Source organism: Delphinus delphis, chromosome 8 (assembly GCF_949987515.2).
Source record: "Delphinus delphis chromosome 8, mDelDel1.2, whole genome shotgun sequence".
Classification (NCBI taxonomy): Eukaryota; Metazoa; Chordata; class Mammalia; order Artiodactyla; family Delphinidae; genus Delphinus; species Delphinus delphis.
The window spans coordinates 62519978-62536169 of NC_082690.1; the positions used below are offsets into that span (position 1 = coordinate 62519978).

General features: G+C 51.0%; 1 protein-coding gene across 1 annotated transcript in view; it reads right to left on the reverse strand.

Annotated features, from left to right (window-relative positions):
• Positions 1-12547, reverse strand: part of DCHS1 (dachsous cadherin-related 1) — a 34778-nt gene extending 22231 nt beyond the window's left edge. The window contains exon 1 of the mRNA XM_060018429.2: positions 12442-12547. The gene's annotated coding sequence lies outside the window, so the exon portion shown is untranslated. The remainder of the gene's footprint in view (positions 1-12441) is intronic.
• Positions 12548-16192: the final 3645 nt, after the last annotated feature.

Below are 16192 nucleotides of genomic sequence, written 5' to 3' on the forward strand. Positions count from 1 at the left end.
TGATCACTGGCTTCTTGAAGCCTAGCCCTCCTGGCCTCCCATGGTGGCTCCCCACCTCTCGCTTCCATTGTACTTCTGTGTCCACTCTTCAGTCCCCTGGGCAAGTTCTTCCTCTGCCCTTAAAAACTGGTGCTCCTCAGGACTCAGTCCAGGGCCGCATGTTTTCCCACTTACCACACTGCCTGGGTGATCTTAGCCACTCCCATGCCTTCAATTCAAATGTATCAATCATCTTCTGTACCGTCTATTTGCTGATGACTTTGCAATCTCTAGCTCTGGAGAGCACTGGAGACACATGTCCAGCCATACAATGGACTTCCTTACAATGTATTCCCAACCTTCACCTCAACCTGATTTTCTTCCTCCATTCCCTTTCCTGTGAACAGCACCACCGCTCAGAAACTCTCCTTGCTTTCCTTGCTTTTCTTCAGTCCTGATTTCCAATTAGTCTTCAAAACCTGACCATCTTAACTAGACATGTTTCAAGTCTGCCCTTTCCTATGTTTTCACACTGTTGCTGTCCCAGTCCAAGCACTGTCATCCCTCTTTTCGATTCCTGCCACAGCCCTTTAGTGGTCCCCATGCCTCCTGGATTGGCCCCTCTGATCCATGTCCGCCTGACCAGAGCTATCCTCACAACTCTCACCAAACCAGTCGCGACAAAAGGCTTCCACGGGTTTGCCATCACTGACGGCAGAAAACTGCTGCCCATTATGGACAAAACAATGCAGATGTACATCTACCCAAACTGTCTGCAGTTTCACGGGTTCATGGACACTAGGTATAGAACTTCTCTTCGCAAGACAAAGCCCAACCTCCTTAATATATCTTACTGACCTGAGCCCTGCCAACCTCTCCACTGTGCCCCACATTCACCTTCCCCCACTGCACCCTGCATTCCAACACTAAACCCATCACCTGATCCGTCCCAACTCCTTGCCTTGTATGTACCATGCTTTTGTCCTGAGATATCCTTTAAAAGTCCTGTCCAATTGGCCATCCCCTACTCAAACTTCAAGATCCCATTCAAATATCCTGTCTTCTGTGGACTCTTCTATGATATCTCTCTGACCTCCCTGCAGTGCCTACGGTATCCCCTACTGGGCTCTCACTGCCTTAGATGCACACTGACAATAAATTGCACAGCAGCCCTGATTTGTTCATGCGTTTGCCCATCACACCCCTCCCCCTACACCGAACTGAAAGCTCCTTGAGGAGAGCAGCTTGAGGGTCTTAGTTTCTGGTTCTCCAGCAGTTCCTAGAGGTGTCACGAGAGCAGGCGATCAGTGCTGAACAAATGTGCAGAACCTCGTAAGTGCACACCACCACCCTCACCTGCTGACACGGGGAGAAACGCCCCTGGACACGCCAACTCAGACGACACACACAAACACGTGTGAGCCCGCGCCCCTGAGGCACCATGGTCAGGAGTGTGGCCGTAGAAATGGCTGCAGAAGTGTGTCCTTTGGTCTTTCTAGATTTGCTCTGCTCTAGGACTTCCTGTCCTCCCACGGGATGAGAGTTTCTGACCCTCTACTTACACTTCCAACCCCAATGTCTCCCATCTGTGTGAGGCAATGAAGAGAGCTGGGACTCTGGAGTTTGAGCTGGCTTTGAGTCCAATCTGAGTGTTATTTTCCTAATCTATGTAATGGCCATGTTAATGCCTACTTTGTGGGGTTTTAGGAGAATCACAGGCAATGGAAACAAGGAGCTCAGAGTTGGACATTTGGTAGATGCTCTCTCCTCGGTTCCCAACACCATCCTTGGCTTCAGAGCTCTAGGATTTACTAAGACCCCTCTCCCCAAGGCTCAAGTCTGTGAAGTCTGTGGAGCTTCCCCATGGAATAACAGATCAGAGGAATTCAGAACAAGAAGGTCAGAGTAAACACAGGCCTGACTCAGAGAGGGGAGAGGCTGTGTGCAGAGAGATGGTGCAGTGGCCAGGGCAGGGATCTAGGCCTAGAGACTGCGTTAGGAGTCAAGGGTTAAGAATTGGTCCTGTTCATTTAATCAGTCAGTGGAGAGAAAGCAGAGTGGGGATAATGGATAGTGAGATCAATGTACTTCTTACATTCTGTGTTAGGATTCTTTGTCCCCAACCCAGAATGTCAGCTGTTTGAGGGCCAGGACTGTATCTTATTCACCTTTGTGTGTAGCACAGAGCACGGCACGTAGCACATGATCAATGCATTTTCTGAATGAAAGGATGTATGAATGGTACGAGGTAAAACTCAGGTGAATGATCAGCCTTGAGGAGGAGGGATTCAGGCCCAGGCAGATGTCCCTTCTCCCAACCCGTGTAGACCCTGGTGCCCTCCCGGGTCCCTGTTCAATGCAAACTCCCCCATACACCCTCACAGTGGATGCACAAAGGTGCCTACTCACGAAGTCACAGACCCACACACAGCCAGGCACACAGATGCACAGACTCACATGCAGACAGGCACACTCAACACACACACTCACATGGACAGGAGCTACTCTAACATACACAGAGACGCCCAACCTCACAGAGGAGCATGTTATCACTCACACAGATGGGCATGTTCATTCGCCTGGAACCTTCCCCCACCCCACACACACGTGCAGGCACACATGGAAACACACACAGGCATGCTTTTGCCCACACAGACACATACACACAGAAAGACACTTTCTCGTGGGCCTCACACACACAGGCGCGTGCGCACACACACACGCACACATACACACAGGCACACTCACTCACACCCCCTCCCTCTCACGGACACAGACAAACCACTTTCACCCCTGCACAGACTCACGCTGGCAGGCCCGCGCACACACTTGCAGACGCACCCACACGCCGGCATGCTCTCACACACACTGTTGGGGCACTCGTGGTCAGCTCTGTGGCTGCAGCTGTGACCTCGAGGTCCCTGGGGCCTGTCTGGACTATGCTTCATCACTTCCTGCCCCAGGGCTTCTAGTTCCAAACTCGAACTCCAGACTCTCTCCCGAGACTGTCTCATCCCCTCTCCAACTCTCTTCTCAGCACCATCTCCCCATCTGTCCACTGTTTCTCACTGCTGCTTCCCCAAGACTTGCTCCTCCTCTCTGTTCCTGTCTCTTTCCCTCTCCAGGTTTGTCCCATCCCTTCCCCCAGACCTGGCCTAAGCCATCCATCTTGTCTCTTTCCCCAATCTGTCCTGCCCCCTACCCAGATGTATCTTCTTTCTCCCCCCATATTGGTCACATCTCTTCCCCCACCCAGTTCTGCCTTGCTACATGCCCTCACCCTGTCCCGGTCCTGTTACTCTGTCCTCTGGCTCCATCCTGCTCTCCCCCTCTAGCCCCACATCTGGGCCTCTGGAACCACAGCTGGTTCTCATTAGGAGGGGGAGGGGCGAGACTGTTCATTGGGGCCTGCAATGTGATGTCAATCCCCACCCCCCCCCAGCAGGCTGTGCGTCTATAGGACCTGGGAGCAGGGAGAACATGGGAGAGGAAAGAGGTGGGCTGTGGGGGAGCAGTAGGGGGACCATAAGGGAAAGGGTGCTCCAGAAGGAAGCAGAGGAATGGCCCAAGGTGCAGAGGGGAAGCAGGCTGGGGGAGCTGGCACCTCACAGGTCTCCTCCCTCAACTTCCTGTCCCAGAGCCAGGGAGGGACTTAGACCAGAAAGACAACAGGGTGAGGAGGGGGCTGCAAAAGGCAGATTGGCTCAGAAGTGGAGGAAGAAGAGGGTAGCTTTGGTGAGCAAAGGGAGGTGGAGATACAGGGCCAGGCGTAAAGGGGAGAGGAAGAGAGGCGAGAGTTCTCATGGGGGACCACGGGGAGCAAGACTGAGGGAGAGGGAGTGTGTATCGGCAAAGCAAAGAGCGAGTGGAGTTCATACAGAAAGGGGAGGCAAGTCAGAGACAGGAACAGCTGGGCTGGAGAGGTGGAGGGCAGTAAATAAAGGTGGGAGCTAGGGCTGGGGAGTCGGCGGAAGGGGGTAAAGAGGAGAGGAGGCATTAGTAAGGGAGGAGGGAGGAGAAGGCCGACAAGCTGGCTTCCTTGGATGTCCCCGGGACAACCTCATGGATGGGTGGCCCAGGGCAGTGCCCGGGCCTGGCTCTGTCCCTCCTGAGGACTGGTCTCATTAGGCACCTCAGGGAGAGGCCGGGGATGGATGTGAGCAGAGAAGGCAGAGGGAAGGTTTCTTTTCTGGACTGCTAGTGTGCTGGCAACTCATAGACGGTGCCTTATTTAATCATCTTAGCAACCGTGTGAAGAAGGCATCCCACCTTCCACTGAGGAAACTGGGGCTTGGAGTGAAACAACTGTCCTGAGTTAACACAGCCTTGATTTGATCCCAGGACTATGCACTCCATACTGCCTGAGATTCATGGAGAAGGGAAAGATGAAGCGAGGAAGAAATTTCAGGGGAGAGACCTAGGAAGACAATGGAGGCCTGGAGAAGAGAACCTCTGGGAGGAGGGACACCAAGGACAAGGTGTTTGTAACCCAGGTCAGCAGTAGCGGGACAGAGAGGACACAGAGAAGAAAGATGTGAGGAGGTGAAGTTGACCAGATTTGGCCGCCGACCCTTCAGGAAGGGTGAGGGAATGGAGGGGCTCTAGACTGACTCCAGGGTTCTGGCCTGATTACTACTGTGGTGCCATGAGGACAGCACAGAAGAGAAGCCATCTGGGGGCTTCCTGTTGAGGCCCCCCCATGGAGGTGTCCCAAACACAGCTGGATCTGCAGGTCTGGAGCTCAGGAGAGAGGTCTGGGTTGGAGATGGATTTGAACCAATCAAGGAGTAACTCATAGCCATGGGTATGGAGATCCATCAGGTAGGACATGTAGAGCGAAAAGAGAGTTTAGGACAGAGCCCTGGGGAGCAGTCACATTCAAGGGGCAGACTGAGGAGAGCATTATTCTTCTTGGAGGAGAAAGAGAAGGAGGCCATAGCTCAGAAGTTAAAGGAGGGAGCATTTCAACAAGGATGGAGAGATCGATAAGTGTCCAATGCTGCTGAAAGGTCCAGAAAGATGAAGACTGAGAAGTGGCCACTGGTTTTAGCAGTCAGGAGGTCATAGTGATCTTGGGGAGAATCGTTTCAGGAAGAGTCCTAAGGGAGCAAGCCTCCTGCAGTGGGAACTGATAGAGAATGAATCAACTAACAACTAGCCATAGACCAGATGTCAGTATAGATTCATTCATCAACACATGCTTACTGCACTCCTAGAAAATGGAGGCAATGTGTCATGGTGAGGTAGGACCAGACAGTGCTGAAGACATGGACTCTGGGGGCAAACCAACTCTGGGATTTCTCCCCAGCTTCTCACTTGCTAGCTGTGTAATCTTGGGTGTGCCTCTGAAATGCTCAGTGCTTCCATTGCCTCATTTATAAAATAGGGACAGAGACTTCCCTGGTGGTCCAGTGGTTAGGACTTCGCCTTCCAGTGCAGGGGGGGCGGGTTCGACCCCTGGTCAGGGAGCTAGGATCCCACACGCCTCATGGCCAAAAAACAGAAAAACATAAGACAGAAGCAGTATTGTAACAAATTCAATAAAGACTTTAAAAAAATGGTCCACATAAAAAAAAATAGGGACAATAATAATACTACAGTGTACATGCAGTTAGAATAGTGTGTTGCACACAGTCAGCACACATAAGCATGAACACAAAGATGCTTGTATAAGTACACAAGCATGAACTCTTATTACAGTGGTTAAGAAGATGGGCTCTGCTGTCTGACAGACTCGAGTTCAAATTCTGACTCCGCCACTTATAGAGAAATCCTGGGGAAACTGTTTAACCTTTCTAGACCTAAGTTTCTTCTTTTGTAAAATGGGGATTAAAGTGCCTACTTTATATGGTTGATATGAAAGTTAAATGAAAGAATGACAAAAAAACTTAGCACAGTGGCTGGTACACAGTGAAGGCTCAATAAATGTTGGCTGCTATTGCGTGCCAGACACTCACAATAACCCTGGGATAAGTGTTATTCCACAGCTGAGGAGACTGAAGCTCAGACTAGGTAGCAGAGAAACGTCTGGAACATAGCTCTGATGGACTCCAAAGCTAGTGCTTTCTCTTCCACAATATTGCTTCTCTGCTGGAGGGCTTGGAACAGTCTGATAAACGTTCATTAAGTGGCCAGGCAACCGAACAGGGAAGGAGCCTGAGCAGAGCTGTGCGTAGGAGAGTAACTCCAGCAGTACATGCAAGGTGGGTCGGAGTAGGAGGTGATCAGTGACGAGGCAGTTATGAATCCAGGTTGAGAGTCAGGTGGGCATGGTCAGGTGGTTAGAGGGGAAGTGACCAGAGGATGCTTGGAGGTCTCCAGGAGACAAAGGGAAAAATAGGGGAGGTGGGCCCAGGGCATGTGTGTGAAATGATTCACTAATAGATTTATTCAATAAGTACCTATTGAAGACCTACCATGTGCCAAACACCATACTAGGCACTAGAGACATAGCAGTGACCTGGACAGATCGCGTCCCTGCCTTCATGGTGTTCACGGGTCGGGAGGCCTGGGCAGGGATGGGCAGGGCAGGGTGAGGGAGCTACAGTGGTGGGATGAGCAGCAAGGACCTGGTCTTAAGATCTGACTCTCACAAGTACAGTCCGGGCTGCAGAGGAGGCCAGTGAGGCTGGAGCTAGCAGAGAAGCTGGAGACGTAGAGGGAAGAACGAGTCTGGGGAAGCAAGAGGTGGAGGAGAAGGAGAGAGTAGTAGAGGGGCTGAGATCTTGGAAGTGAAATGAACTAAGTTAAGAGTTGAGCACTTAATAGTTGTTTCCTTTCTCAATCCTCAGAACAACTGTCTTACTGTTACCTCCATATTCAACTGAGGAAAGGGAAGCTCAGAGAAGCTAAGGTCATCCAGGTGGTAAATGGTGAGGCTGGGAGGTGTGAGGTGTAGCCCCCCTTCCTTTCCTCCCTTTCCTCCTTCCTCACCAAGCATGTGACAGTGTGTTCTGGGCTCTGAGAGGAAACAGCTCCTTCCATGGAGCAGCTTAGACAGAAAAACATAAACAACGGGGCACTCCACTGTGCTAAGCGAACACAGAGGGGCATCCTGACTCAGGCCTGGGGGTTCTAGGCGGACTGCCGGAAGGAGGTGCCCTCTCACCAGGGGACACAGGAACTGAGAAGCCCCTCCTAAGTGGCAGAGGTTGAAATGCCCGGAAGTCAGAGGATTACCTGGAAACACTGACACCGGAGCTGAAGGAAGGGGCAGGCAGCAGGAAACCAGGAAAAAGATGGGATCCAATACCATGAACCCATGGGAGGGGCTTTGTCCAGTGACCTGGACAGATCGCGTCCCTGCCTTCATGGTGTTCACAGGTAGGGAGGCCTGGGCAGGGATGGGCAGGGCAGGGTGAGGGAGCTACAGTGGTGGGCAAAAGGAAAAGGAAGGAGAGGGCACCAGTATCTGGGAAGCTGATACAGGGAGGAGCAGGGGCCTGGGTGCCAGGAGTAGGAGGGTTCAGAGTGGTGTATGTGAGTGGGTGTTCGAGGAAGGAGCAGCCCGCGGCACCTCCAGGGAAGGGGGCCTGGTGGAGCAGAGCAGGTGGAGAGGCACTGTAGTCCTGTGGCCTGATGGCATGTCACAGCTTCCTCGTCTTCCACTCCCTCCAAGAACCCCAACAGGCATGTGGCCCAGTAGATTTGGATCTGCAAATTTCTGGTGTTTGTTAAATATTTGCTAGCTGAATGAAAGGGAAATAAAGTCCAATAGGGGAGCGGAAGAGGATCCAGGAAAAGAGAAGTTCAGGTGAAAGAGAGAGAAGAGGAGAGACAGTAGGATGAGGAAGGACAACTTGTGCGGGAGGGGAGTGGAAAATGAACTAGGTTAAGTTCATGAACTAGAGACTTTCTGTCTCTAGTGGGTAAGTGGGCGTGTGTGAAAATGTCTCTACTGTGTGGGCAGCTGAGACCAGGGGTCAGTCTTCTGAAGAGTGAATGAGGGTGAGGGAGGTGCTGTGAGGTGCCTCATTCATTCATTCATTGTTCATTGCCAAGCATCTGTAGAGGGGTCCGGGGACACGAAGATGAATAATATACAGCCTTGTCATTAAGGATATCCCAGCCCAGGCAGAGAGACAGAAAGGGAAGAGGTAATGACAACAGTGAGACAAGAGGGTCCCAAGCTTGCCTGGTGGTCAGGAGAGACAGGGTTTGAGACTAGAGCTGAGGATGGGAAGGGGTTATCCAGGAGACAAAGGGAGTAAAAGGCTTTTCAGGCAGTACGTGCAAAGGGCCAGAAGCATGGAAGAATGCAGTGTCTTTGGGGAACTACAAGGAATTCAGTATGGCTGGAACTTGCAATGTGAGGGAGCTATGGAAATGGGAGAGGGTGGGGAGGCTGGGGGAGTCAGGTCATGACAGACCTCCTAAGCCTCCTTAAAGTAGAGATCTCACCCAAGACAGTGGTAGGACACTAAAGAATGCTGAGCAGGGAATGCCGTGGCTGGATTTGCACTTTAGGGAGATCCCTCTTGCCGCAATGAGAAGACTGGATTGGAAGAGGGAAGAGTAGACGTCCAGGGAGACAAGTTAGGAGGCTCTTGAAGTAATTCATGTGAAAAGATGGTGAAGGCAGTAGCTGAGGCCATGGATAAAAGGGGATGGGATATCAGAGACAGCTGGAAAGGAAGTAGAACCAACAGGTCCCAATGACTTTCTGGGTTATGGGACATGTGGAGAAGGGAGTGGCTACGGTTAATTTCTGGGTTTGTAGCTTGATAACTGAGTGGGGATGGTGGTTTGGGGGAGGAAGGAATGAGGAGATCAGGTCTGGACATGTTAAGGGGCTTATGGACTCTATAGTAAAGATCAGGTAGGAAGCAGACCTGCAGGTCTGGGGGTCAGAAGAGAGGTGTGGAAGAGATAGATATCTGGGAGTCATCAGCTTATACAGATGATAAGTAAAGCCCTGGAAATGAATGAGACAGATGACCAAGAGGGGTGTATACAGTGAGACAATAAGAAGGTCCAAGCCAGAACCCTAATAAACAGTAACATTTAGGGGCCACCCAAAGGAGCCCCCAAAGCAGACTGAGAAGGAACAGCCAGGAGGTGCTCTGAAAGAGAGATGCACAGATCCCACCCTACTGTATCATCTGCTTTTTTGCCTGTATCCCTTGCCAAGGGTAGGAATAGAATAGTGTCTCCTATTACAGTATCCCCACCACCTACCAGTGAGCTCATTAAATACTGACAGAATAAAATAGTGGCTCAAAAGGCACAAGAATGATTCAAAGAGAAAAAAACAGTCAACAATGTTGGACCCTGCCAGGAGGTCAAGCAGTTGAGGACTTCTGAAAAGAGCCCCTAAATTTGGCAGGTGAGAGGTCATGTTCTCTTAGGGAGAGCAGTTACATTGTATGGGGCAGGAGCAAATGAGAAGTGAGGAGCTCTGTGCGGAAGACCCTTGCACAAAATGTGGCAGGGAGGCAAAGTGAGAGAGCGTCTTAGTCAGGTATTACAGGGTTAATACCTGGAGAGGTATTATAACCTAGAAGGTAGGAGAGCCTGGAGGCTCTTCATGTGCTCACAGGAGGAATGGGTACAGAGGGAGAAACTGGACACATGGATAAGACTCAGAGTAATTTGTCAAGTGAGGCCGAAGCGGGTGGGATCCGCAACAGCCGAGGGGATTCAAGCTGGATGGCCTCAATTCTCCGAGTGGCCGACAGACCAGGTGTGTCTGTCATGTCTACTCTTCCTCCCTTTCCTTCAGCCTCCACATCCATTCTGTCACTGAGCCCTTCTGACCCCACTGCCTAAAGAATTCTTGAAACTATCTACTTCCTCGTCCTCTACTGCCACTCCTCCAGTTCAGACCAGCATTATCCCCTCCTGGGTTCCTGCAACAGCCAACCATCCCTTTCTTCCCAGACTCCTCCCTCCAGTCACCACACTGCTGTCAGAGTGGTATTTATAAGACAGATCTGATCCTATCACACCACAGCTTCAAATGATTCGGTGATTTTCAATTATTCTCGGCTTCCATAAGCTTTCATATAGACCTGCAAGAACTGCATGACCTAACTAACCCTTCATTACCTCTGTCAGACTCTGTGACCTGCCCTCACATCATGCTACTAGTGCCAGGCTCACTGGATTGCTTTTTCCCTCAGACATACAATACTTTCTCACATGTGGGCTTTCCATTGCTGCTCCCTAGGCTTGGCATATTTTCCACCCGCTTCACCTCACCTCCACCTCTCCTTTGCTCGGTAGACTCCCTATGTATCTATCAAGCTTAAGCTTAAATGTCACTTCCTTCCAAAAGCCTCTTCTGGTCTCCCTGCAAGGGCTCAGGTTTCCCTGCTATGTGCTGCCATGGTACAGCGCTCACCCCATAGCCTGTAAGCTCCATACAGGCAAGGACCATGGCTATTTGGTTCACCCTTGTAATGCCACCACCTACCACACCGCCTGGCACAGAGTAGGTGCTTAATAGGTGTTTGCAGAATAAATGGTCCAGCGAGTTGACTAATCAATCTGCTGAAAACAATGAGGGATGTAAGGTAAAGGGATGTGAAAAAATAGAAAAAATTTCATCTATTTATTTCTGGAGGGCCCAGTTGAGGGTGCAATTTATAGAAGCGTGAATTTATAGAAGCATAACTTGGTGTGGTTGAGAAATCATTCCAGCTAGGGCTGAGACTTTGTGGGATGGGTGGTCTCAAGGACAACAATAAAACGGAACAAAGAGTGGCCAAGGAGTGGATGAAGTGATGGTCCTGGGCATATAAACTGGAAGGAGAGCACAAAGCCAGAAAGGGGCAGATGAGGACAAAGCAAAGAGGTCAAGGGCAAGGAGTCATTATGAGGTTGAAAAGTAAGTGGAATGGGAGCAAGGGCATCCGGGAGCTGGAAGGACACTGGAGGCTCTGGGCAGAGTGGAATGTAGGAGTTCAGAATTTTAGAGATGGACCAATTATACAGAGTGGTCATGGGAGGGGAGAAGGTAACAGGAGCTAAAGAGCTCAAGAAACTGTGAGGCTACACTTGGAGGAACACTTGGAACCATGGCAGTGTATAGGGTGAGAGGAAGACTGATCTAGGTCCCCAAGTTTTCAGGGAACTAGAGGGTAAGCCTAGGAAGTCTATGAGTGAGAAGCCATGGTGTTAGTATCGTAAGTTAATGGGAGTTTATTCAGCAGTTGGGACAGCTCAGTCTGTGGTGTGTGCAAGACACCTAAAACTGTGTTTCCTATGGGATATACAAACGGGTGTTGGTAAGGGTGACTGCAACACAGCCTCCTGTTAGTGTCAGGTCTCTGAGACACCTGCTATGTACAGGCAGTCCTGATGAAGTATAACCTAGAGGATGGGTTGGCTGTGACAGGGTTACCAGTGGATGTATATTGCTGTGGCAGTGTCTCCGGAAAGGTGCTGGCAGCAATGGTGTCTCCCATGGTTTGTGGTGGCCTTGACAATGATCCCGGGGGGAATGTGTTGGCTGCACCATTTCTATCGTGGGTGTATGCTGTTCTGAGAGCACCCTCTGTAAATGTGTATTGGCTCTGACAGTGCTTCCGGGGGGTGTGTGATGGCTGTGAAGGCATCTCTTGTGGATGTGTGCTGCCTGCAACTGTGTCCCCTGTGGGTATTTGAGGAGTTGACATAAGCAACAATATTTTTCTGGCCTATGACCCCATGGCTGTGAGCCCGGCCCACGCCACACTGAGCTCATTGTACTTCTAGACCTCCATTTCCCCACCCCCTCCACGTGGGACCAGGCCCGCAGTGACCTCCCTCCGTCCCCTGCACAGGATTCCCATCTAAGCATCCTGGACACAAACTCAACACCAGTCTGGGTGACAGACCTCCAGTTCGGGCTTCGCCTGTCTCTCCTCTGTTTCTCTTTACTTCTCCCCCCTCAGTTTCTTTGTTTCTGTCTCAGTTTGTCTCTGTCACACACCCATCCTCCACATTCTGACACATGGCTCCCACAGAGGCAGGCAACACACACACACACACACACACACACACACACACGCGCGCGCACACACACACACACACACACACACTCCCTCACAGGGACTGGCTCACCAGACACATACTCACTCTGACCCACACACCCTCGGAGTGACACGCACGTACACACGGCCAAACACACACACACACACACACACACACAACTCCCCAGTGACACGCACTGACTCACACTAGGCGATGCACTCGCGCTCACATTCACATTCGGAGGAGCACACACACACCCTGCCTACACCCCCGGCACACTCACGCCGCCACACATCCGACTCGATGACACACGCACACAAAGACCCCCAGGCCCTGCCCCCACGCTCACGTTCACGCTCGTCCTCGTCCCGCAGGCCCAGGCCCCCCCTCCCCCATTGTCTCCGGCTCAGAACAAAGCCCCCGGCTCCGTCGCCGCCACCGCCGCCCAGGAGAGGCCGGCGGCCCGGCGGGTGCGGCCGGACGGGCCGGGCGGCCACGGGCACTGACCTCCGCGCGGCGCGGGCTCCCTTGCCCGGTCCTGGGGCGCCGTCCGGCGCGGTCAGCCCCCTGGGCAGCGCCCGCCCGCGCGGGGCCTGGGGCCGCGCATCGTCCGCCACCGCTGTCTCCCGGCCAGCGAGCAGCTTCGGGCGGCCGGCCGGCCGTCGGTTCGCGAGCACCCGCCCGTCGGTCGGTCCGTCCGCCGCCGCCGTCGCCGCCGCCGGGGCGCCGCCTCCTACACAGCCGCCCCGAGGAGGAAGCGAGATTCGCCGCCGCGGCCCCGCGCCCCCTCCCCTCCCCTCCCCCGCCCTCCGCGCGGTAACCCGAGCCCCCGCCCCTCCGCCCGCGAGCCCCCGCCCCCGCCCCCACCCGCGCTCCGCGCCGCTGCCCCCCCAGCGCCCGCCAGTCCTCCCTCCGCCCCTAGACTTCCCGGCCCCAGTCCCCGGCCGGATCCGGCCCCAGCGCTGCGCGGTTCCCGCGTCCCCGTTCTCTTCCCTTCTCCTGGTCCAAGCGCCCTGTCCCCTTCTCCCATCCCGTTCTCTACATCCTCTCTCCTCGTCCCCTTCTCCTTCTCGTCCTGCTCTTCCATCTTCTTTCCTACCCCTCATTCCTCCACCGTCCCCTCTTCTCCCTCACTGCCCTAATCTCCCTCCCAACCCTTTTCTCTCCATTCCCCTCTCCCTTCTACCTACCCTCTTCTTCTCGCCCCATCTCCCATCCTTTCCTCTCCAGCCCCTTGTTCCCATCCCTTCTCGATCCTTTCTCCTCAGCCTCTTCTCCACACCGGTTCTCCCCATGTCCTTTGCCTGCCCTTCTCCTTTCCCTGTCTCCCCACCTCTTCTCTTCACCTCTTTTCCCCCAACCCCTTCTCCCTGTCCCTTTCTCCCTGTCTCTTCCCCACATGGCTTTCCCTCCCAGTTTCCTTCTGTCATCCCTCTTTCCTCATCCTCTTCTTCCATATTAATCTTTCCATTCTCTCCTCCTGGTCACTTCTGTTTAACCCATGCTCTTTATTAGTTCTCCTTCCCTCACTTCCTCTTTCATCCCAAAGTTGAGGCTCCAGATGGAGGGTTTTGGAACGAGGAGATTTAGGGATGGTGGTCTCACTCAGGGTATACTCCTCAGAAAAGGAAAGCGAGATGGAAACTAGGCAAGGAGGTGGGAAGGGGCTTGAGGGGCCAACTGGCAGAGAAAATGGAAAGAAGTAAATCAGAGGCAGACAGTATTAAAGAACTGGAAGAGTTTTGATCCCTCCTCTTCTGTCCTTCCTGTGACTGAATATATCGGCTGTGAGTCCAAAGGTATTCTGACTTGAGACATGTGCAAATGGTACAAAGAAATCAGGAACTTCTGGGGTGAGAGAACACACTTTCAGTTAAAGCAGAAGGGAGTGTGATTTTGAAAAAGAGGAGTGAAGAAGAGGCTGGAATCCTTGATAACATCCAGGTTTCTGGCTTGGGCAGCTGGGTGGATGGTGGTGACATTCACTGCGTTGGACAAAAGGAGCAGGAGTTGCTTGCAGGAGGCTGACTTAGAAAGATGATGACTTTCAATTTGGGCTGCTAACTTTGAAGTGTCTGTCGGGTAGGTAGGTCTGCAGCTTAGAAGAGTGGTCTGGGATGGACATAAATATTTGGGAGTCATCTGCAAATACCGTATAAGCTTGAATATAGGGTGAGGTTTTTGCTGTTTTGTTTTTCTAAAATCATCCCAAGGAAAGAGGGAGTAACCTTATATTTGAGTCCTTACAAAGTCTCTCATATTACAGGGTTTGCTCTCATTTACTTTATTTTGAACAACAAACCACTGGATAAAGCAGTATGGTATGGTGACTAAGCTTGTGGACTCTGGGGCCAGACTGCCTGGCTTGGGGTCCAGACCCTGCCATTTACAAGCTGTGTGGCTTTTAAAAAGTTACTTAGCCTGTCTCTGCCTCAGTTTTCTCATCTATAAAGTGGGGCTAAGGGTTAAATTATTTAATATATATAAAGTGCTTCGTACCTGGCACATAGTAAGTGCTCCATAAATGCTAACTATTTTTACTGTTTGGGCGAGACCCATTAACCTGAAATGTCCTCAACAATGCTATTTTGGATGCCTGTATAGGTCATTTCCCACGGAATCAATAGTCACAGCTTTGATAGCTATTCCTGGTAACAGTCTCACAACTGCATGTGTTGAATGTTTCTAAATATGCTTTATAAAAAGTGCCTTTAAAAGTAATACTGTAGTACTTGGGAGGGGCTTCTAGGCTGCTGGAAATATTCTCTTTCTTGACCTGAGTGATGTTATATGGATGTTTTACTTTGTGACAATTCATTGAGCCAAACACTTATGACTTGGGCCATTTTCTGTATGAATATTATACTTCAGTAAAAAAATTAACAATTAAAAAGTTTTTTTTAAAAGGCAAAACATTAAGTGACTTTTAGAGGTCATGAATATATTGCAGGATGCATGCCAAACACCAGCTGCCCTAGAGTGATGCAAATGGGGACCTGTGACTTGGGATACAGTTTCCAATGACTGCATCACAAATGGATTCAAATTGTGCTGTGTCCTCTCCGAAATTCTCCACGTAGACTGAAGAGAAGATCATCTGTTCTGGAAAATAGGTAAGATGGCTGAAAAAGTGACCCTCATAATGAGAAAGACGCTGCTCTGGAGAACTCATGTTAAAAGTATGCATTAAATTGTTTATGGAATTATGAGAATGGAAAGAAAGGAATATTTATAAATGAATATATTACTTATAAATATTTATACTTCATGATGATATGTGAATTTAAATATATGTATAATAAAGTGAATTAACCGATAGAAGTAAACTTTTGGTTGTTTCATCCTCATCCCTGAAGGTATACAGTTTCAGAGTGATCAAAAAGCTTTTTGGATTTTCTCAGTAGGAAAATGAGGAATCACCTTGGGCTTGGGTTGGCTTATATGGGAAATGTGATAAATGGTAAATGAAGCTAAGGGAGTGAATAAGATTTCTCAGGAACAGCATGTACACTGGGAAGAGAAGGGGGCTAGGCAGACCCTAAGAAGCTCCAGCACTTAAAGGTTGAGGAGAGGAGGCACAGCCTTCAAAGGAGAGTGAGAAGGAGTAGCCAGAGAGGGAGAAGAAGGGGAGGAGGCAGTGCCAATGAAGCCAAGGGAAAGCCAAGGGAAGCCACGGGACAGAGAGTGTTCATCAGGGTTGACTGACACAGAGGAGGCCAGGGAGGCAAGGACTGATACGTATCCATTGGATTTGGCCAGAGGGAGACCACTGGTGACCTTGGGGACAACGGGGTGGGTGGAGAGGTCAGGGTGGAAACTAGTCAGCACTCAGTAAAGGAGTGGGGTAGGGTGGAGGGGGGGACTGGAGACATGGAGTAGAGCCTGTTCTTTAAAGAGGCTTGACTACAGGAAAGGAGAGAGATCTATAGCAGGGGGAGGGGACAGGTGTTTTAGGGGGCCAGAGAGTTTTTCAAATAGGAGAACCTAAATTTTCTTACTTCCTTCTATTTACTGAAGACACATATAAGTGGCCAGCTTTATACTTAAGATACATAGCTAGGATATGACTAAGGAGCTCACAGTAAGCTGTGAAGACAGATCTGCACACTGGCACTGGGTAGTATAATGATAGAGGAAAGCATGGGATTGTGGGCATAGAGAGGATTCTTAATCTAGCCCAGGGGTGGGATGTCAGCAAATGGTGTCACAAAGATGATGCTGGAACTGGATCTTCAAAGATGAGTAGAATCGTAGCAGA